At 35.7% G+C, this 24,685-nt stretch overlaps 1 protein-coding gene across 1 annotated transcript in view; it reads left to right on the top strand.

Annotated features, from left to right (window-relative positions):
* Positions 1-24,685, top strand: part of Ddx10 (DEAD-box helicase 10) — a 114,533-nt gene that overhangs the window by 74,437 nt on the left and 15,411 nt on the right. The window lies entirely within an intron of this gene.

Raw genomic sequence — 24,685 nt, 5'->3', positions numbered from 1 at the left:
GAGGATTGTACTGATAACAAAAAGATGAGGCTGTGCAGATGACATGGCTTTGCTGCTCAACCTGAACTTTAAATAGACAGTCAATGTTTTGTTATTTTTCTGAATAGTTTAGCTACCTCCATCTCCCAGTGTGCAGAGAAGAGTCCTCACAGTGATATTACCAGAGGGCTGAGTGACCACTTTAGAGCCAGGATTCAAACATTCCTCAAGATGCTCAGGGCTAGCAGCAGTGACAGGTTTGTGCTTACTGAAAAACCTCAAAAAATTAGCTTAATCCAGCCTTTCATTACCTAACTTCTTTTCAAATGGAAGTAATAGGAGATGAAGGCTCTCATGGCTTTTCAGATGTCCCTTTTAAACAAACCCAGAGTGTACTGTTTGAGAGGGTTTGATCTGTGATGGCTAAGAAGAAATACATGACACAAATTACCAGGCTTCCCTACAGTGTGCTTTCAAGGGTTGATGTGACTTAATTTCAGAGAAAACTTTATCTTTTCTTTAAGCTCCTTCCTTAAACATAATTGTTCTGTGGCGTGAGGATGTTGCCGTGTGAGGCACTTTGTTCAGATTCAACCTAGTTTAATTCCCTAAACTGACAAGATAACCAGAAGATATTTGAACGATAAAAAAGTGATGTTTGCAGCCTTTGTAAGCCAGCAAGTAGTCTTGCTTGTTTAATGCTATTTTAAAGAGTCAGCACAAACTTTCCATCTTGTTTCCTGCATCATGCAGCAGATATCATGTTATTATGTGAGAGGAAATAATACTTTGTAAAATTTGGGAGAAGCATTTCAATGAAAGTTAGTGAAATTAGTTTTGTTTTCCAAAGTGATAATGTGAATTTTTAGTTTCAGAAGTGATGATGAATACTGCTTATCCCTTCCTTGGCATATTTAGAGTGTTTCTAAGAAAAATTGCTTTAGGGTAAAATAGTGGGAATGGATCTCACAGGAACCCAATACAGCATTTTGTTAAAAGGTGTATCTGAGATTTGTCTAGAATATATTATGTATACCATCAAAAATGGAAAGGAATCATGAAGCTGAAACTTAAATGAAGGTTTCCTGGGTATCTGATAATTAGTATTTTGGGAGTTCTTAGCAAAGAAGTGTTTGGGAATGATGGAAGTGGTGACTGATCAGGATGCATTGTGCATATAAATGATTGTGTTAAATTGAAATGCCTTTGTACAACTGTGAAGATAACAATACAGTGAATTTTCAAAAAGATAAGTTTGGACTTCACAATAGAACTACTTCTACTTTAGCCAACAGAATGTCATATATTGTTATAACTTAGAGATTTATACTGAGATCTGAAAAACTAGTTTATGGTGGTCAATAGACCACATTGTCTTTTGGGTTCAGAGAGGTTACATAATCCTGGAAATACAGCTTTGTTTCATTATTTATCTGGATTTCCTGTGGCTTTGATGGTCAGAAGTCCTTGTACTAATCTCTGGTAGATGGAAGGCTTTTGCAGAAATGTAAAGAAAGGAACAACAGTGCTGAAATTTGAGGAAATAGATCCTCAGAATTATCTAAGGGCTGTGCTGCTTTTGAAAAGGAAGTAGGATTTATTAAACCAAACTGTAATGTTGAAGCTGAATACTGCCTGAATGAGCAGAAAGCAGTAGAAAGTTCAGAGCCACTTAAACCTTCAGAAGCTCAAAGTTACCTTGAATATGTTTTAGGTGATACTTATAGTTTGATTTTTTTAATTGTAGGAAAAAACTAAAAATTTAAAGTGATTCTCATGTTGAATTATTTAATATACAATATAGATCTTTTACTTTTAACATCTTTCTAGATTTAATTACTAGGTTATTTTCTTTACCTAACAATAATTGTCTTAGGAAATGATTCTTAGATACCTACGGTAATTTTATTATGAATGGAGAGGTAGTTTTGAAGGTAGTTATCGCAGAATGGGAGGTCTGAAGTAGAAGTTGTGTAATAGAGTTTGGATAGGCTTAAGAAGTGCTTTCAACTGATTTTCTAAGTTACTGATCTTTAATGACCTTTTTTTTGGTAGCAAACCAGTGCGTATGAAGCAAAGCTAAATATGTTCATTTTGATGTTTTGTTTTTCCTATTTTTTTGTGTGTAAGGGTGTCCTTTCAGTTATAAAATAATAACTTTCCAAGTCATTATTACTTGACAATGTGAAAAATCTCACATACGTCTTTAAAAATACTTTTGAACTTTTTCTGATCTACGCAATTCTAGAATGAGTATGGCATTCACTGACCTATTCCACTGGTTTTAAATATTATATTGTGTGACTTCAGGGTTCCTCAGGAGTGTTTCACTTCTCCTGGGAGAAGGAAAAGAGGGTTATGAGCATAGAGCTCTAGGTTTCCCTTTTGTCTGTAACCAGAGCATCTTCTTTCCTCCCCCCTCCCCCCCATACTGAACTTCAAGGGGAGCTTTTCCTTGAAAAAAATTGTACTTAAATATGTGCATTTCTCAGCATTTGAATATACTAATTTTCCTTACATTTTACTGGATGCTTATCTGTTGAATGATTATCTTACATTGAAAAACTATAAATTAATAATTTGTGCTATTAATAATTACTTGGTATATTAGTATATTACTTGGTATATTAGTACAAGCCTTTATACTTAGTCATTTTTGGTATTAACTTACTGATTTTTTTTCATGTTTTGAGGCAGAAATGCCTCATTCCACTAGTCACTTGCCAAACAGGTTCCTGAATATACTCATTTGGTTTCTAAGTGAATTGGTCAAAATAAATTAATCATTTTTTTTTTTTATCATCTTTAGTGTTCTGTTGAGCTGCATTAAGCACATTCCTGCTGCTGTACAGCTTCTACCACTATCTGTGCTTAGAGCTCTTCTGTCATTCCTAATAGAAACTCTGAACCATTACTAGAGCTCTAGAGCCTTCTAAAGAAAAACTTTTGAAAACTGTTGTATTACAAATCATGATTCAGCAGATGAGGAAATGAAGTCTTAACTAATAAACCATTCTTCAAAAGTCCTACAGTTAAAGAATAGCAAAATTAGGTTAGAACTTGGGTCCCTGTATACTTAGTTTATGCTTATGTGTATGCTTTTCATCTGACCTTACATCTTCCTACGGTAATGCAGTAAATACCAAGTAGCACTAAATGAGGTTTAGGGTTTTACAAAATGTCTTTTGGATCTTATATAAAAATACAATAAATTACCAATACTACTGTGTTGTAACTCAACATTAAAGCTTGTAATACTGAACTCAAGTAATACTGAAAATTCCAATAGTATCAATGGTAAATTTACCCAAAGATTTAAGTGTGTAATTCTTTTCTTTCTAGAATAAATCAGAGTTGTAATAGCAATGTTAGTTTGGGGGTATAACTTTGGGGATAAACTTTGACTCTGTTATGTGTGCTTATGGAGTAACAAAACTTTATTGCCTGCTCCACTTAAGCCATAAAAACTTATCTTGGAGGGAACCCGTAATCTAGTGCTCCAAAGAGTCTAAAAGTTACTACTGGCTGGCTTAGAGAAATTTGTCCTTGGCAGAAATAACACATTCCTCAAATGTGACTGAGAAAAACTTGCTTTTATTCTGACATCTTTTTCTTCCCCTAAGGAACTAAATTTGAAAATGTTTTATAACTAATAAGCTCCATTTAGATGATATTACTGTTGTTATTATCAGTAACATTAAGTGACATTAAATCTTTGCTGTATTTTCTTGTTCTGAGGAAACATATTGCTAGGTGTCTGTAATGTTTTATACAGAAAGCTTTTCCTGAGAATTACTTGTATATTTTGGGATTCAAAGATTACTTTTTTTGATGAGAACTCTTGAGTTTGTTATTTGTATAGTGTGCTGATGTAGAAGTTCTGTAATATCATGTAGTGTTTTGTTCTTTGAGAGCATTTTACCAAGATCCTTTCTGAGCAGTAAGTTTATGAAACAAGTGTAAGTATTGTGGTTATACACTATTTAAAAAGTTTTGGTATAGGAAAGCTACAGGGATATATGTGGCTATGTTCCAGATGTTCCACAGTACTGGACTAAGAAACTGCTAATAATCTAGTAAATAGAAATCCCTTGAGAGCAAGAGAAAAGAGATATTTGTTGCCTTTATGTATGTGAAGAAACTGAGGTTTAAGGAGTCAGAAATCCTTTGTCTTAAATTTGTAGCCATATTAGGAAATAAGCTCTGTTCTTACTGCTAGATCAATGAGTAGGAGAAAAAGCTCAGCTGGCCTTGAAAATCTGAGCAAGAGGTAATGATAGTGGTAGGAATGGAAGGGAAAGGTTGAGTGCAGAATTGCAGCTAAGCCCAAGCAACTGTGAAGAATTTACTTTTATATTGAAAGCCATGCACGTACACCCTAACCCCTGATTCACTCTTTTTTGAGATTCTTTGTTTGTTTTGGTGATGTTGTAAAATTCCAACCCATTTACCCAGCAAGGCCAGGATATAAAATTACCATTTTGCTGTCAGGATCTGTGATAGTTTTCATCACTCATCTTCTGTTTGGAAGAAACTGAATTGAGAGCATTTTTTCATTGCTTAATGTTTAACTCTGAAAATACTGATATTTAAACTTCAGAAGCATATTGTTTAGAATAAGGCATGTCAGCAGGTCTTTTATCAACTGTGAATTGGTGAAGATGTGCCTGAGTCTTCCTTTTTGGTATAGATTATTCTGTATTTTCACAGATAAGGTTTCATTAACATCTTTATTTTGAGTGGTTTCTTATTATTCTGAAAGTCATTCCATGTAGTGTTGTCTCAAATATGACATACAGACTATGGATCATCATTGGCCTTCAAGACTGTTGAAATGAGTGGTTAAACTATAAAAATCTCCACTTTGTGCATTTTGATCCCCTGTAACTTTGCCAAAAGTACTTCTTACTCCAACAAAAAAAGCGATAAGCAGTTTTAAAATAACACTCTCTGTAAAGTGGGTTAGTTTTTCCAAAGATTTTTACTGACACTAGCAGTTGAGATTTTTATCTTCATATTGAAAATTTTGGCAAGATGTGGATATTTATTAGGAGAAAGCTGAACTTAAGAACCACTATCATTTACATGCTTTTCTTAGCTAGAATCCTGAGAATCATGTTCACTGTCTCAATACTCAAGCATGTTATTTATCAAATTCTTGTGATTCTACATTTAAAACTCTTTCTCAAACTAAATATAGTCCAGATTTCTTTGAAAGCTGATTACCTTTTCTTGTGGGAATTCCAGTATATCTAAATTCAGACTTGATATTTTAGTCTCCTACATATGCCCTTGCCCATCTCAGAAAGTGATACCTAATCCTTTAAGTTTCTACCTTCCATTCTTTGAGTTCGTTTCTTAGGAGAAATCTTAGAGATACTTTTGGCTCTCATTTTCATATTCTGCTATAGTTATCAGAAATTGCTATTGACTCTACCTTAAAAGTAGATCCAGAAGATTTGGTGCAGTTAAAGATTTGGTGTCATTTTGTCAATATTGATATGCTAATGTTGGTTTCTCATTTTCAATAAATATATCACAAACTATTAACAATAAGAAAAACCTATTTGGTTTGAGTACATGATAATTCTGTAATATCTTGGAAATTTCCTGTACAACTATTTGAATGCAAAACTATTAAAAATAGATTCAGGATTCACTTATTTAATAACTTTGATCCAAGTCACCATTATCTCTAACATGGACCATTAATTCTAGTACATGAATATTCTTTCTTTTATGTTTTTCCCTATTATTCTTACTTCGTGTAGTATTTAGAGTGAGCCTTTAAAAGTAAGTAAAAGTAAGTAAAATTAAGTCATGTTGTAGCAGTTCTTTGTTCAAGCACAACCAAGGACTTCTCTATTTTAGTCATAATAATCAGATTCTTTGTCTGGTTTTATTTACTACTGTTCTGCCAGTTAACTCAGTTCAGGTTCTTTGATTATTCCCCAGATTACCAAGTAAATTCTGGCCTTTGCTATTGATACATCACCAGATAGCTGTGTAATAGGCTTCCTTACTCCCTTTAGATTTCTGCTAAAATGTGACTCTAGTAGTGATGCAAAGTATCAATTTTCTCCTACCCTCCCTGCATTGTTGCCTTTGTATATTTTTCTTCTCAGTATCTATCCCTCCTAGATAATATGTAAGTGTGTAATGGCTTCTTGTTGCTTGCCTTGCCCCCGCCAGAATGGTAACACCATGAAAGGACAGGGATGTTTTGTGCAGTGTTGTATTCCTGTTGCCCAGGCTGATAGCTAGCAGATAGTAATGATTCAGCATTTGAGTGTATAAAGCGTAACTGCTTAGATAACTTTCACTGTGACATTTCTAAAACAGTGAAAGCAGAATTATAATATGTTGTTTAGTAGAAGGCCCAATAAAGTTGAGGATATTTCAGGCCTATTTTGGAGGAAGAACAGTCGGATAAGAATGGGCGAGGTAAAAAGCAGTGATACTGGGCTCAGATAGGAATTACTACCTATGGGCAATTCTCTAACATAATGTTACATACTATAGTTGATCTCCTTTATTATTTAGGGTGACCAAATGTACCATTTATACAGGGCTTTTGAAGATTGAAAGGCTATGCCATAAACAGTCACATCTAATCAACTGGTCCAGGCCAAATCCAGGCCATATGATTAAAGGTAACTCAAGAGAAGTCTGCCTGATGTATCCTGATTGGGGACTTTGAAATCTCGAACACATAAGCTACTGCATATATATATTTTTTGCTCATTCCCTTTCCAATATTTTCTTTACTGATCACACTAGTGCTGAGAAGATATATTTCCCCCACTGTTTTAGAATTTGTAAGAAATTTTGGCATCTCTTTTTGTATGACTGCCCATTGTCCCTTATCCCTAATCTGTTTTCCTCCTTACCAGTCCCACAAATTAATAAAAAGCTAAAAATCTGGAGCTTTGATAGGTGGGCTTTTATGTGTGCAAAGGAGTTTTCATGAAGTACTAAGAAAAGTTCACAAATGGTTTTGATGTTAGCAATGACTTATTAAAATAACTAACATCCTTCGTGACATTTTGATTTGCCCTACAAGTTAACTATTTTGCAGTTATTTAGATTTGAAAGCAAAGAACTGCTTGTTCTTGAAACTTGAATTGTCAAATGTTCCTTGTGGACATCAACACTGATCCACTGTTACATCAACAAGGCAAATCACAGATGAGTAAGATTGATGATTAATTACAATTAAAGTCAACTTAATTTTAGTTGATTTTTCTATTAAGTGGTTATCTTCATTGAATATTCTTTATGATCATTGTGTTCTATTTTAGCGTCTGTAAAACAAGCAGATTGTTTTCAGCTCTTAAGAGAAAAGCAAATTGGTGTAAGCATAAAATACTTAGGAAAACATCCTTCAGTCCCTTAAAATTACCACTTTATGTAAATAAGTTAGCGTAGGGGTAAGAGGATGGAGGCATAGCACACAAAAAATATTTTGAGTTGCACAAAACCGGGAACACTTTGGGATAATATTCGCCCCAGGTTTAGACAGCTTTGGTTTGCAAAACAGACTTGTTTTGACAGCAAAAATATGAGTCCATTTTGCTTCAGTGTGCTAGCTTCTGAAGTAACTTCTATTATTTCTGGCACCATTACCATTCCTTTTCTCTTAGAGCTTCTAAGTCAGTTGTGGTACCTAGCATGCAAGTGTCTATATGTTTGAATTTGAGAACTTATTTGGCAATATTTCTCTTCTTTGTGCAAATACAAATAAATTTGTGTGTGTGTGTCTGTCTGTCTGTCTGTCTTGAACTCTGGCCTGGGCGCTATCCCTCAGCTTTTTAGCTCAAGGTGAGCGCTCTACCACTTGAGCCTTAGCAGCACTTCCAGTTTTCTGAGTGGTTTGTTGGAGATAAGAGTTTCACAGTTTCCTGCCCAGGCTGCCTTTAACCATGATCCTCAGATCTCAGCCTCCTGAGTAGCTAGGATTAGAAGCATGAGCCACGGATGCCCGGAACAAATATGTTTGTTTTTTTTTTTTTGGTCGGCCGTGGGGCTTGAACTCTGGGCCTGGGCGCTGTCCCTCAGCTCTTCAGCTCAAGGCGAGCGCTCTACCACTTGAACTAAAGCGCCACTTCCACAAATATGTTTTTTAAAGATGCTAATTTATCGATGCCCTTCCCATTTCTCTTTGTTTTGTGATCATTTCCTTTTCTCTTCATGCTTACTTCCCTTCCCTTCCCAATCCTCTCTGTTCTCATACTAGAATTTGTGGTATGGTTTGAGAACAGGAACCACAGCTCAGAAGGAAGGCTGAAATGAAATCTAGGAGTAAATATAAAATAAATATCTTAGGTATAATTCATAGTTTAGTCATTATAAATACATAGTTCTTCGTAACTTTTTGTTTTTTTATTTTTTGTTGGTGATGGGGCTTGAACTCTGGGCCTAGGCACTGTCCCTCATCTCAAGGATAGTGCTCTACCACTTGAGCCACAGTGCCACTTCCAGTTTTCTGGTGGTTAATTGGAGATAAGAGTCTCATGGGGGGGCTGGGAAGGTGGCTCAGTGGTAGAGTGTTTGCCTTGCATGCCAGAGGCCCTGGGTTTGATTCCTCAGCACAACATAAGAAAAAAGCCAGAAGTGGCGCTGTGGCTCAAGTGGTAGAGCACTAGCCTTGAGCTGAAGAGCTGAGGGACAGCGCCCAGGCCCAGAGTTCAGGCTCATGACAGGACCAAAAACAAAACAAAACAAAAGAAAGAGTCTCATGGGTTTTACTGCCAGGCTAACTTTAACCTGTGATCCTCAGATCTCAGCCTCCTGAGTAGCTAGGATTATAGATGTGAGCCACTAGTACCCAGCTCTTTGTAACTTTTATGGACTCTTAATTGGAAAGTTATCATTGCCATTTTTTGTTAGTATAATCCTTGTAGTATTTAAGTTTGGAAAAATTTAATTTTTTTTTTTAGAATGGAAAGTTGACCTATTGAGTACTTTTTTTTTTTTTTTCCCTCTCTCTCTCTGGGGCTTGAACTCAGGGTCTGGGCACTATCCCTGAGCGTTTTTGCTCAAGACTAATGCTCTGCCACTTTGAGCCACAGCACCACTTCTTAATTAGAGATAGGAGTTTCATGGACTTTCCTGCCCAGGCTGGCTTCAAATTGTGATCCTCAGATCTCAGCCTCCTCTGTAGCTTGGATTATAGGCATGAGCCACCAGTGCCCAGCCTAGTGTGTATTCTTTTAAAAAGGTAAACACAAATGTCCTAACTGCCTAAATATCAAATCTGAGGAAAAATTGACACCTTGTTTCTGATACTGAACACTTGATACTGAACACTCTTTTCTTGATCCCTGTGGGAAGAAAAGATGCAGTTTCAAACCTTTGTTCTTTTTTTTTTTTTTTTTTTTTGCTGTCAGCTTTAGATCTCTGGACTTTCTATACCAGATAGGTCAGAGAATCTGTCTGTCTGTCTGTCTTCCTGTCTGTCTGCCAAAATTCTTTTTTTTTGGCCGATCATGGGGCCTGAACTCTGGGTCTGGGCGCTGTCCCTCAGCTCTTCAGCTCAAGGCTAGCGCTCTACCACTGGAGCCACAGCGCCACTTCCAGCCTTTTCTGTTTATGTGGTGCTGAGGAATCGAACCCAGGGCCTCATGCTTGCAAGGCATGCACTCTACCGCTGAGCTACCTTCCCAGCCCTCCATCTAAAATTCTGAACATCCCGTTTATGAAGAAGTATACCATTATGGGACTGCTTTCGTACTCAGTCTATGATTGCCTTTGTCTTATGACATTGTGTTGGCTATTTCAACAAGGAAGCCTTTTGTTATCCTAAGAACAATCCATTTTTGACGAATTCTTTTGTGCTTTTGTCTTTTTCATGAATTCTTTTCATGAAACTTCTTCCAGAGAAGTTGAATGATTGGTCACTTAAATAGAACTTATACTTTAAGGCCCTCATAATTTTATTTGTCCTAGAATATCCTTTAAATGTTTTGATTATGATACAAAGCTCTCTAATAAGAAAGTGTTTTTGTATCCTTTTAACAGACACAGAGTATAGGGCATCAGTTCCAAGTAAATATCGTTATTAATCTTTCGTACATCTAGGTATTAGACTAAATTCGATCAAGCAGTGTCTTATCAATCTGTTTTATTCACATAACCCAAAAGATTTGTTTCTGTTAGGTTTTTTGCCTAGCCCCAGCTGGTGTGCTTATTTGACCCGAAGAAGGACGTTCTGTATTCTAATGTGCAAGATAGCTGAGGGTCAGAGGGATGTTGCTTTTCTGATAGTGTCTTCATAAAGTAGGAACAGAATTTGCAGAGCCACAGGATGCACGGTGGTATCCGTGGTTTACCCAGACAGTGGGAAAGTACTATATGTGATGAAGATGAAAAGGTGGCTAGTGGAAAACTTCATGACAGTCATAACCACTGAGCAATGAGATGAGCTTTCTCTTGTGGGAGCTGTGCTGGGCACCTCCACTTTTCCATGCCATTCAATTTTCACTAGCAGGGGATTTTTGTACCCACGGGGTCTTTGGAGGAGACAGATTCTCAGGACTTTCAAGATGCTCAAAAGCTCATAAGTCTGTTGATAATTACTTTGAGAGTAATCAAACAAAGCAAAAAAACATGTTACCTGGCAGAAATCTATCTTTTATAATGACAGCTGCTTTGAAAACAGGTATTCTGAAATGTTGGGAAGTTCATGAAGATAGTTTTATCTCTTTTGTAACCAAAACCTTCCTAACATCCTGACAAATTGAGCTTTATTTGATATTTTGGAAGTTAATTTCTGCAGACCCCACCTCCCAGTCCTGAAGCTTGAACTCAGGGCCTGTCTTTGAGCTTCTTTTGCTCTACCACTTGAGCCACAGTGCCACTTCTGGCTTTTTCTAGTAGTTTATTGTCGATTTAGTGTCTAATGGACTTTCCTGCCTTGGCTGGCTTTGAACTGTGGTCCTCAGATCTCAGCCTCCTGAGTAACTAGGATTACAGGCATGAGCAACTGACAGTCAGACGTTTTTTTAACTGTCAGTGTCAGAGTGCTGGGGCCTGAATTATTGAAGGACTTCAGCTGAGTTCTTTGTTGGTTAGCCCAGAGCACAGTGGTAAACAGAGCTGCCTCTGGAGTTAGATTGTCTGGCTTTGCATAAGTTATTGAAGCCCTGTTACCTTACATTATAAAATAAAGATAATAATAGTGCATATTTTATAACATTGTTTGGGGGATTAAATGAGATGACTTAGAATTGATATTTTGTGTTAACATATTATTATGCTATTTAAGGTACCCCACCTGAAGTTAAAAGATAAACAGTCCATAAAATGTGATTGTTTAGGAAGAAACTTTAAGATAGTTCTGTGTTATTTTGAGAAATATTGTTAAACTAAGAAAGGATATATTGTTTCTATGACTTCATTTCTACAAAGGAAAAGACTGGCAGACCTGTCAATCTAGGCTGCCTGCCAATTGACTTAATTATTTTATTTTTACTTCTCAGTTTTTGTGCCAGTCCTGGGCCTGAACGCAGGGCCTAGACGTTGCCCCTGAGTTTTTGTGCTCAAGGCTAGCACCTTACCACAGCACCACTATTGGTTTTCTGGTAGTTAATTGGAAAAAAGAGTTTCATGGACTTTCCTGCTTTGAACTGTGACCCTCAGATCTTAGCCTCCTGAGTAGCTAGGATTACAGGTGTAAGCAATGGCACCTGTCTGACATAGTTAGTTTTTAGTTCTAGTGCATGTATTTTTAAGATTGGACTTCATGTATTTTAGTCTTTAGTCTTTACTGTGAATGTAATGAGTCATGGTTTGAAAGTGCAGATCTAGGTAGAGGGGCCAGTGGGTCACAAGCTTTTGAAAGATTGAAGGTACTTCTAATCCCATTTTCAGAACTCCCTGTAGCCCGTTTCTTGCCATCATGGAAGAACAGTTTTAGGGGCTGTAAACTCAGAAGGCTCTCTCAGCAAGAGATTTGTTGTTCTAGTGTTAAAGCTGTTATCCAAATGCCTCTCACAGCTGCTGCTGTGCTCAGTGCACAGATGCACAGTAGTGCCTGTGACATTGTAGTGGTCATGCAGAATAAAAAACAGGTAGTCTCTAAGGGAACAGTTTAAAAAGGGGGAAGGGCTCTATTTAAATAGTGAGAATGTACAGCTAAAACCCTGCCAGATGTTGCTGTTAACTATAGTAGCAGCAGTGTCAGAAGTATGTTGGTTAGTGTCTTACTACTGTTCTTTGCAGTAAGGTGGCTGAGTATTAGTGTTGTATTTGTAGGAATGGGAAGTAGACAGTGAGTGTGGCGAGGCTAAGTGGTTAATTCCTAGTAGATATTTATTTTCTTATTTTCCTATAGTCGACCTACAGCTTATTAGCCTTAGGGAAGGTGATTTAGCACAGCTAAAGCGGATAGGTGCTCTAGATTGTGTAATGTTATCAATAAACCTGTGATGTCCTATTCTACAGGTTTTGCAGAGGAAGGAAAGAGAGACTCTGAATAGTTCAATATTAGATTGAGTCATAAAAAGTTACTAATACCTAACAAGTTCTTACTGATGTAAACCGTTAAAGCATATGATAGTTTTATTTTTTCCTTCAGTGCTGGTGGCCCTGTGCAGGCTGGGTATATAGTCTTCCATTTGAGCCCAAGTTCTCCACTGAGTACATGGTAGAATCAATTTAGTGTTTCTGTCACTGTTGGCAGGTATATGAGAAGATCTGTGAAGAGAGGAGAAGAGGTATTTTGTAGATTTTAAAGATTTTAGAGATTTCAGTCCATGGTTGCTTGACTCTTGCTTTGGGTTTGTGGTGGCACAAATACATTATGGCTATGGGGTGACAGGAAAGGCTATTTATCTGATAATGGCTGGGATGTAGGCAAAAAGGAAGGTCATATTACCCCAAAGACCTAAATTACTTCTTCTAGGCTCTACCTCCTAAAGTTTCTGCCACCTTCTAATAGTGCCACTGCCAAGCCTTTGACACATGAACTTGGGAGAACACTCAAGACCCAAGATGCATCAGCATCAAAAAAGTATCATTATTGATTTTGATCCATTTTGTGCTGTTTTTGGTGATTTGACTCTTTGAGAATAGTCTTTATACTCCTTTTTCTTGTCACTGTGTTACACCTGACAGTTGTTATTTTCCCTCACCAAATAAGGAAATTAAAGTTATACAGATTATGTACCAGGTATATTCACAGATCCAAACCCTTTTTGTCCTATATACCACATCAGTAGAACCAATGGTTAGAGGACTGTGCAGCCATGAGACAGGTGGACTAGTTACAGAGAAATGGATATTTTATTTGGCTCAGAAACTGCTTAGGAATAGAAAACATCATTGACTTTAAAGTCATTCTCTCCTGGATTAAAATCCATTCATTTACTAACATATGATTAAGAAGCCTTTTCTTAAATTATCTGAGCCTGTTTTTTTTCATTGTTAATATGGGTTAAGTAATACTTAAGCCTTAGAATTATTAAGAAAAATAGTTTTTTTGGATCACGTTAACCCTTGACATTGAAGAGCTTCTCCACAAATTTGTTACCTCTCATATCATACTTCTTCAAAAAAAAGGAATTACACTCTTGTCTTGATTTTTATTATAGAAATTACACCAATAACCAGAATGCAAATGTTAAAACATAGCAATCCTCATTGTAGTTTTTTTGGAAAGGTTTCCATTTGTGTTGGCATCACTGCTTGTTGTGTCCAAAAAAAATCTGAAGTGCTCTTTATGAAGGAGACTCTTGGTTCAATAATGGTTAGTCTAGTTATCTCCCAACACTTCATTATTTTCTTAGGTTCTTTGAAGAGGTCATTTGTCTTCCTAAATTATAAAAATAGGTTAAAAAACTTTAAATTCAGTACTTCTGTAAGTTTGCTTTTCCCCATAACTGAAATATTAAAAAAAGAAAACTAAAGTGTTTTTGTGTCCTTTTGTGGAAAGTTGCTATTTATAACTATTGCTTGGTGGCTTTTTTTATATACTGTAGTTTTCAAAAGACTATTTTCAGATTAAAGCATGGTGCAAATTTGAATACAAATTATGTGGTAGCTTTATTTATATTTTGATTCTTTGAAAGTAATCAGCACCAATTTTTTGTGTGTGACCGAACTCTAGACATTGTTCTGGATCAATAAAGTATAGTAAATTATATATGTATAATATATAAATTATATATATATATATATATATATATATATATATATATATTTCTAGTTTCAAAACTCAAGCTGGGCACTGGGGCTCATGTCTGTTATCCTAGCTATTCAGGAGCCTGAGATCTAATGATTGCCGTTATTCAAAGCCAACCTGGGCCGAAAAGTCCCCATGAGATTCTTTTTTTCCAATTAATCACTCAAAAACCAGAGGTGGCACTGTGGCTCAAAGTAGTAGAGTGCTAGCCTTGAACAAAAGAGCTCAGGGACAGCATCCAGGCCCTGAGTTCAAGCCCCATAACTGACCAAACAACAATAACAAAACACCCCCCAAACCCCTGTGTCATACTTTTAGTGACAGTATAGAAAATATAGACCCGATGAGATTTCAGAAGTCTTCTTTTACATTTATTTTCAACCACAATTTATAGCATATTGTTATAAGATAGTTACTGTAAAGAATTTTGACTTTCTAAAATGTTTGTATAGAACATTCTGTTAGGTATTTATTGTGTCACTAATAACATGATTAACTTGGAGAATGGGGGAGGTGTCCTCGGAAGGTAAATTTACATTGTCTACGTTGATATGTAAGAGCTCTGGGTTTCATAAGTTTGTGAACCTTGATTAACATGGCTATTTACTGTGAAGATGCTGCGGAAGATACTGTATGTACCTCCTTGACTCAGAGAAAATTTTTGTCTTCGTATCTGAGAAAAAGAAAAGCATAAATCCCATTTTTTTTTTTTTGCCATTTATTGCAGTTTTCCAGAATTGGAAGAGTTCTGATGGTTTGAAATGAAACAGCTCAAAGATAATAAATTCACATCAAGAAAGTTTATTAACGCACAGCTGGATGAGGCTAGTTTCTTCTTATTTCTGTTTGTGCCTTTATGAGTTCCCTTTTCTCTTTTTCTACCTCACATGTTTACAGAAGAAGGAAGATACTTAACAGTTTTTGTTTTTGCTCTCTACTTACCTGAAAATAATTTCTAAGATAAGATACTAGTATATAAAATAACCAAAATGCCCAAATAACAATACCTTTGAACCGCCATATTATTATTAAAAACTAACCGTATTAGATTTATATGAAGGACAAGACTTTAAAAAGACTAAATATAGGGTCTGAGAAGGTGGCTCAGTGGTAGAGCGCCTGCCTTGAATGCATGAGGCCCTAGGTTCGATTCCTCAGCACTACATAAGCAGGAAAAAAAAAAGCCGGAAGTGATGGTATGGCTCAAGTGGTAGAACGCTAGCCTTGAGCTGAAGAGCTGAGGGACAGCGCTCAGGCCCAGAGTACAGACCCCACGACCGGACCCAAAACAAACAAACAAACAAACAAAAAACAACTAACTACAAGCTGGGTTCTGGTGGCTCACGATGTAATCTTAGCTACTCAGGGGCTGAGATCTGAGGATTTTGGTTCAAAACCAACCCACACAGGAAAGTCTGTGAGACTCTTATCTCCAATAAACTACCAGAAAACTGAAAGTGGCACTGTGTCTCAAGTGATGAGTTCTAGCCTTGAGCTGAAGAGCCCAGAGTTCAAGCCCCCTGACCACTACCACCACCAACAAAAAAACCAACACAAAAAAACCTAAATGCAGTATATCAACGTTTCCATCCCAGATATGGAGAATATTATTTTAAAAGGTCATTAAATGAAATGAGTTCATATTTTTTGCTTCTTTTCCCTTGGAAGAAAAATTAAGCTGAGATGTACTGAGACATCCTCTTATTAAGGACATTGGTTAGTTTTAGGTTACATTTAAAAACTGTATAATGAATTAATTGTATGAAACAAAGTTTTCGTGTCTTCGACCATTTTCCTTTGGCTAGCTATTTTTTTTTATTCAAGTACAGTCTTTATACTAGTTTTCTCTTTTCTCACTTTCTTCCCCTAATGAAATGAAAATATGATTATTTGAAAATCATTTTCTCCTTTTCCCATGATAGCCCAGTAAGTCCTGTGACAAAACTTTTTGTAGTGTTTCACTTTGATTCCTGCAGATGAAAGTATTTAACAGGATTTTTATCATATGATTTTTCTGTTTTGAAGACTTTATTATTTTCATTCTGGCATGAACTGTTGTGGTAAATTTATTGTCTTTCTTTGTCATTTGGTGTCAAAATCATGTTTTATTTGTGCAAGAAACTTAGACATTTAAGAGAAACACTTGATTTTTCATATTTTGAAACTTTACTAAACCTTAACTTACTGACATGCAAATCAAGAATAGTTACTACAATAAAATACTTATACCTTTGCTATAGTTTTCTTGAAGTTCTACATTTGGCATTAGGTAAAATTAGGAATTGAATAATTACACACACACACACACACACACACACACACACACACACACACACACACACACACACACACACACACACACACACACACACACACACACACACACACACACACACACACACACACACACACACACACACACACACACACACACACACACACACACACACACACACACACACACACACACACAACTTGAGAATGATCCAAAGATAGTTAGCTTCCTATGCATGTGGGTAAAATTAGGAATTGAATAATTACACACACACACACACACACACACACACACACACACACACACACACAACTTAACATTGAGAATGATCCAAAGATAGTTAGCTTCCTATGCATGTGGTTTGGCATATAATCTTTTTTTCAGATGTCTGAAGTGGAACTACATTCATAAATAGTAATATAACTTTTCTGAAATTAAACTTTTGAATTGGTCTTAGTGATCAAAAAAATCACAGTGACATATAGCTACGAATCACTTAGCTTGGCTATTATGATACATATGCAATGCTGAAGTATGGAAAAGATCTAAGTCTATTATTTTCAGTTGTTCTTATTACCTAATTATGATGATCTGATAAGTAGTTTTGGCCCAGATCTAGCCATTTTCACAAGCTATGGATAGGTGACAGGAATAGAATAAGTATTGCCTTTGCATATAATTCTTGGTAATGAAAAAAATGATTTTGCACTTTAATAGGGTCATTCTGACATGGTTACTTCTAATTAGCCTTTTCAGAATATCCCTCACTTCAAGGTACCTATGCCAAATGTTCTGCAGCTGCGTATACTTACCAAGACCAGATTTATAGGTGTGATTGTGTTTTCAACCCACAAACAAAATGATTAAAAAAAAAGCATGGTAGCAATTGAAGGCAATTTCTTAACTAATGGAATTTTTGAGATTATCTCTCATTAACATTCCACCTACAAAGTACTCTGCATTTTCATTAGTTCACTTAAGCTGCCATAACTAAATACTACATACTTTTTTGTTTTTGTTATTTTGGCTATCAGGAGGAGTCTTTTATTCATAATACTAATTTTGGGATTATTTTTCTGCTTCTATGAAGAATGACATTGGGGTTTGATGGGATTTGGAACCATTTTCCGTGTTTAATTCTTTAATTCACTGGTTAATTACAATATTAATTCTCTGGATCCATGACTATAAGAGGTTGTTCTATCTTCTAGTGTCTCTTTCAGTTTTCTTCTTCACTACTTTATAGTTTTTATTGTAGAGGTCTTTCTTGTTGTCAGTTGGATTTATTAAATTTTGAAAAAAGGCTATTTTAAATAGGATTATTTTTCTGATTCCCGTCCCCCCCTCCCTCATTTAATTCATTTTGTGGTATATAGGAAAACTAATGGTTTTGTATCTTGCTATTTTGTCCAAAGTGTTTATCAGATTTAAGAGTATTCTGATGGAGTGTTTAGGGTCTTTTAGATGCAGGATCATATTATCTACAAATAGGGATAATTTCCTTTTTTTTTTTTTTTTTTTTGTCAGTCATGGGGCTTGAACTCTGGGCTTGGGCGCTGCCCCTGTGCTCTTCAGCTCAAGGCCAGCACTCTACTGCTTGAGCCACAGCGCCACTTCTGGTTTTCTAGTAGTTTATTGGAGATAAGAGTCTCATAGATTTTCCTGCCCTGGCTGGCTTTGAACTGCGATCCTCAGATCTCAGCCTCCTGAGTAGCTAGGATTATAGGAGTGAGCCACCGACGCCCAGCCTACTTGTATCCCTTTTAGTTCTTTCTCCTGTTTCATTACTCTGGCTAGGCATTTAAACAGTATATTGAAGAGGAGTTGACACAGTAACTTTCTTTGTCACTTTCCTGACTTACAGAGGATGTGTTTTTAGTTTTCCTCCATTTCATATAATGTTGGTTCTGTAAGTCTGAAGAGTTTAACCAGCAAAGTACTGTAAGTTAGGATCATCTGGCCTAGACATTTGACTGATACAGAACCAATTTTTAAAGCACTTCAAGCTGTTTCCAATTTAGTATTTCTAGGAGGAGTTTTTTTTTCTGTGCTAATTTGAAGTCTTTCTAATATTGATCTAGAACTTTTCTTCCTCTAAAGTATTTTTTACATTATTTTCTACATTGACCTGGAACAAAACCTTATTTCTGTTGCTACACTGTGTTTATAAATGGGCTTTTATGTATCTTTTTGTTTTCTTTAAACCATATATATGCCATAACTGCTTTAAATTTTCCTTAAGACTTTTGAAGTGCTCTTTACACTTGGGTTGTACCACATGTATGTGAGCACAGAATTTTATGGGATCAAAGATAGGTTTAGTACTGTGATGCTCTAGAAAGAGAGCTTTGTGAATAGTTGTGAGCTAGTAGTTTAAGGTTATTTTCTTCCTTCCCTCAAGATAAGGAGAGCATTAAACTTTGTTATCATAAGTTGGTCAGTTTTGTACAAATTTTTCTCATAGACTAGTTCAGTGATTAGGAACCTCTAGATGAAAATTAAAGATGAGTAATCACTGTGTAATTATTTTGACAAGCTTGATATCTGAGATAAAGCAATCTGGGAAAATCTTACAAAATTAGTACACATCCCCTCTGCTCCTCTGCCTTTGCAGGGTCAGTTTAGTAATATGTAGTAATCTTTTTGTGGGGAATAAAGGACTTGACTTTTTTTTTTTTTTTAATTTGTCAGTCATGAAGCTTGAACTCAGGATCTGGGCATTGTCCCTGAGCTTTCTTGTTCAAGGCTAGTGCTCCTCCACTTGAGCCACAGCTCCACTTCCACCTTTTTTAGTGCTTAATTGGAGATGAATCCCACCAACTTTCCTACCTGGGTTGGCTGTAGTTCTCAGATCTTGCCCTCCTGAGTAGCAAGGCATACAGGCATGAGCCACTGGTACCCCTAGGAATTATCTTTAATTAACTCTGCAGACATACACATTGATTTATCTTATGGTATAATATCCTTCAAGATCAAACTATTAGATTTTCTAACGAGTGGTTGAATTATCAGTGGCTGTTATGCATTAACCTTGTTCAATTAGCACCACTATCCAATTCCAGAAGGTTTTTGTTATTGCTGTTGTTTGTCACATTATATCTTCAGAAGAAAGCCAGGGTTCACTAACTTTTCTTAATTCCAATGACATATTCTTTTTGGCAGTCACTATTCTGCCTTCTGTCTCTATGATCTGCCTATGATGGAAATTTTTTGTAGGTGAGTTTTTCTAATAGGAGGTTCTTTATTTAGTTTTTTACTTAATGTATGACGATCAAGGTTCATCCATGCTGTCACATTTGTCGTTACTTCATTTTTTATTTATTATTTTTGAATTTTTCATTACTTCATTTCTTGATTTAACAAATAATACTCCAATGTATGGATATCCCATATTTTATTTGTGTGCTTATTTGTAGGGCATTTGAGTTTTTTTCCTCTTAACTTTTGGCTAAAATAAAGTATGCTTTTTATAGGCATACTTTTCTGTTGGTATGTTTTCACTTCTCTTGGACATATAATTTGTACTGTCATATCTGGGTTGTATGATGACTGTGATGAACTTTGAAGAACTGATTCTTGCTTTCTGCAGGTAAAGTCTTTAATTTGGAAGTACTTTGTCCTCTCCCAATTTTCTTCAGCCATTGTTGAGCAAAAGGATAGTCAGGAATAAGAAGAAAATTATTAGTTAAAAAAATAAAAGGATAATTTATTTAAAACTAGCCAGCTAGAAGTAATCCTGCTCAGGAGCTCACTGTAAGATCAGGGTGTTCCCTGGAGAAATAAGGTCTGTCTAAAATGTTTTTTTTGTTTTTTGTTTTTTTTTGGTTTGAAATGTTCAGTCAATGATATTTGAAATTCAGTGATACTGATATGGCATATTTCTTTGGAAGATAAATTTGACATGTAGGAATATTTTTCCTTGATTTGATGTTTCTGTCTTTTTATATCCACATAGTTAATGGCTTTTCACATTTTACTAGATTAATTTGTATGCATTTGTCAAAGCCTGAGTTCATTTCTGATTTTAAATTGCTATTTGTTTATTTTACCAAACAAGAGCCAGTTTCAGTAGCTGAGAGAGATTGGTCTTGGGCTCCTACCTGGAGAAATAATGAATTGGTAGAACAAACCATAAAAAAACATTGTAAAACCAAACATGGAGGTGACTAACAATCCATCTTGTCAGTGTTTTATTACTACTCCAAAGCTAGATCTCAACTACATAACGGTTTTTCTTCTCCCCCTAAGATATAACAGTTGTGACCAGGATAGAAAATATAACCACGTATCAGAGAGATACGTAATTTTACTCATTCCATGACTACTTTATGAATTATTGAAATGCTAGGAATTCTTACCCTTAGAAATACTACTTTCAGGATTTTATTCCTATGTTTGTGCATCTCAGCATCCTGAAACAATTGAGAGAAATGGCATGTGTCACTAGGCAGGTAAAACCTAAGTCCTGTGTGAGGCTTTCAGAGATGATCTCCTCAAACCTCAAAACTGTGAATTAGAAACATGCGCTCTTAATACTAGTTTAGCTCTAAGAAATCCAGTTGTACAATCAGTAGTCCTTGACTGGGTAGTGGGAGACTGCAGGTAACCTATTGAAAGTCATGGTGGTCCTCTTCCCTCATGTAGGTGTGGGTGAATGCCACCTGTCTTTTGTGTTGTTTCACGGGTTGAAGAACCTAGTCTATACATTTTACGGTTTGTTGTTTATAATTACTAATTAATTGTGGATACTTTAAAATGACATTAAGATATTCTTTTCAGATCTTTTACTTTTAAACTTACATATTGTATACTTGGCTTTTTTGTGGTTTTGACACATACATAGAGTCATGTATCTACTGCAGCCAAAAATACAGAATAACTCCATTCTCTCAAATATTACTGTCTTGCTGCCTAGCAATACTGATCTGTTCCCTGTCCTTAAAACTTTCCCTTTTCCAGAATTTCATGTAAAGTGACATACAATATGTAGCCTTTTGGGTCTGGCTTCTCTCATTTAGCAAGGTGAATGTCTGTAGATCCATCCGTGTTGTTACATAGATCAGTCCTTTTCATTGTTGAGTAATATTCCAGTTATGAAACTAAACATTTAGGATCTGGTTTAAAAGTATTTTTTATCTATCTTTCTCAAGTACTGTGGTATATTCTTTTAACCTTTAAACCTTTGTGAAATTACTTCTATATTTTAATCATATTCTTTTTGTGTATAATATTTTGTATTTTTCTAATACACATATGCTGCTTTCTGAGAAGATTTACGTTTGTTTCATGTTCTAGCTTACATTAGAGTTAGATTTAGAAAGGCAGAAGGATCCTTGAGAACTACAAGGTTACCAAATTGAAAAATTTCAACAACCTTGAACAGTAGAAATCAGTGTTCAGATTATAGAGATGAAGCCGAAGCTGTCCCTGAGCCTTTTCCTGCTTAAGGCTAGTGCTCTGCCACTTGAGCTACACCTCTATTTCCAGCCTTTTGGTGATTAATTGGAGATAAGTCTCGTAGACTTTTCTGCCTGGGCTGTCTTCGAACCACTGTCCTCAGATTTTTTCACGAGGATTAGAGGCTTTTCTGGAGCCCAACTTGGACTTGTATTTTTATAATTTATTTAGTTTCTTAATTCATGTACTTGAGAAGATGATGCAAACCAGTGATGACTAGTAAGGGATATACCATTACTTAATAGCTTGCTATAAAATTCTAGTATTATCAATATCCTGTAGAGCTCAGTGAGATATTTCTATTTTTAAATAAGGAAGTAAATGAGCAATTTAGGAAGAACAATGAATTTTATGAAAGGTGGTCTTAGGAGAAATTTCATTTGGCTCAAAGTCTTAAGATTAAAATGCTGAATCAGACAGAGTCCTTCACTGGCATGTTGTGTTTCAGATTGCATTCTTTAGGCCAAAGTCAGAGTGCATTAAACAGTTGTCAGATTAATATTCTAAATGGTGATGATCCTTCCAAATGTGGAATTTGTTCTTTGATGCTTTGAATATTCATGTGCTAGCCCTTTGCCTATTGCTCTTAACTACATTCACAGCATGTATTATTTATATAGCTTTTCTTATTCTTTCAATCAAATGCTTTCATTGTTTTAGAATGTTCAGAGAAGAATTTGGGTAAGCACTACTAGCTTTGAAGGACTAATTCTATAAGTAAGTGGCCTTAGTATGGATTTTTCTGCTTCTTCCCCTTGGGTATGGATTTCATCATTCTGCATTTCCTCTTACTTTCTTGGATTCCAGCCAAAACTGCAATATGTTGCCTATCTGAAATATATTTGCATATCAGAAATATAGATGTATGTACACATACATTATATATATGTATATATGCATATATAAGTATGCGCATGTATACACACACACAAATAGTGCTGAGTATTAGGAAGAACAGATTTTGTTTTTTTGAGCTGGTTCTCCATAATTGTGAGTCTAGAATCCTCGATAAGATATAGCGTAATCAAATGCAGTTCAGCTGAATATATCTTAGAGGTGTGCTAAATTCAGTCTAACCAGATGTTGAAGAATGAAAGTATAAAAATTAGTACTGTACAGTTTATATTCTATTTTATATTTATATTCTTTTATATTTATTTATATATATATATATTTTTTTTTTTTGGGTCTGGTCGTGGGACCTGAACTCTGGGCCTGGGCGCTGTCCCTCAGCTCTTCAGCTCAAGGCTAGCGCTCTACCACTGAGCCACCTTCCCAGCCCCAATATTTTTCTATTTTTTCTATTCTACTTACAGTTACCAAAAGCTTAGTTAAAAGTCTTTTTGGTGCCTTTATGCAGTATTAACCATTAAGATTTTCAAAAAGATTGTGTTAATATGATGAAGATCATAGAAGGAGAATCTGCCTTATTCCACCCAGAGTTTCCCTTATGTCTCAGAATCATTCACTGATTAAAGACTTGCACAACTAACAGATTTTAATGTAACAAAAGTATTAAAAATCCGTCCATGTGCTAATAGATTGTATGTTACAGTAACTTTAAAAACTTACTATTAACTCAGGGTTTGTTGGGATATCAAAAAAGAATAACTACAGTTATCTGAAAAGGCTGTATAGTAATTTTGCCCTTTCTCAACTACTTATCTGTGAGGGGGGTTAGATTTTCTTTTATTTCAAGCAGAACAATCAGTTGCAGCAGATGGCATGCAGAAGCAGATTTGAGAGTTTAGCTATCTGTCTTTTAAGATAGACATTTAACACTTGGAATAATATACAATATCTTTCTGTAGTTTTAGCATGGATAGCTATTTTTTTCAACAAAATTTTATATGTTAACATATAGTGAGGTTATTATTAAATAAATTTACAAGTTCTATTTTAAAAATTCTTTGTTTTAATATGATTTGTTTTACTATTTCCTGTCAGTAGACTCTCTTTACATTAACAAATGTTGTTTGGACTTTTCCATCCAAGACAGAAATCACTTCACCCCGGCTTTGTGTTGTTGCTAATGGCAGTTTTTCATCCTTCCTCTTCTGTGTTTCTAGACAATGTGTAGTTACCTAGAAGCTTTCTCAGGAAGGCAGTGGAGATTTTTTTTCTGATGGTGACTAATGCTTCTTTACTTCCTCCTTCTTTTATTATGCTTAGAGTTTAACTGGAGGGAGCTGTTCAAAAACTGTTTTAGTAGTGACCTGTGTAGTTGGTGGCTGTGCTAGTTTTCTGAGTGGTAAATCAGTTTCTAGGAAGAGCATTCATCATCTGAAATCAAAGAATCATTGAAGTACTTCGCACTTGGTTGGGAGAAGAATCATAAAAATGGTACCAGAAAAACCCAGATTTTTATATTTCTTACTTAGATTTGTTAAATGTGTGTAGTATTACTTTAGTTCATCTACTAGGCAGCAAAACTAATCTTCCAGTAAGTGATTTATAACATGATGTGTGGTATTTGCTGTTGTATTACTTTATTCTTTGTCAAAAGTAAACTACTAAAGAACAGAAACATAAAGTAGCCCATCTACTTAACTTACATGAAAGTAGATAGATCCTGCCTTTACGCACCTCTCTTCCATGCATTATTACCTCTTTTTCCTTTGTTTTCTATTTGTTTTTATTTGTTGTCTGTTTTCTTTGTTTTTCCTTTTTCCCAGCGTTCTTCTTGACTTTGTATTTGCATTTGATTTCAGCAGATTGTTCATAGTGGATAAGCTTGTTGCAGATCTCTCTCTCTCTCTCTCTCTCTCTCTCTCTCTCTCTCTCTCTCTCTC

Source organism: Dipodomys merriami, unplaced genomic scaffold (genome assembly GCF_024711535.1).
Source record: "Dipodomys merriami isolate MVZ:Mamm:240054 unplaced genomic scaffold, mDipMer1.0.p SCAF_29, whole genome shotgun sequence".
Lineage (NCBI taxonomy): Eukaryota > Metazoa > Chordata > Mammalia > Rodentia > Heteromyidae > Dipodomys > Dipodomys merriami.
This window is presented reverse-complemented; position numbering and strand designations above follow the sequence as displayed.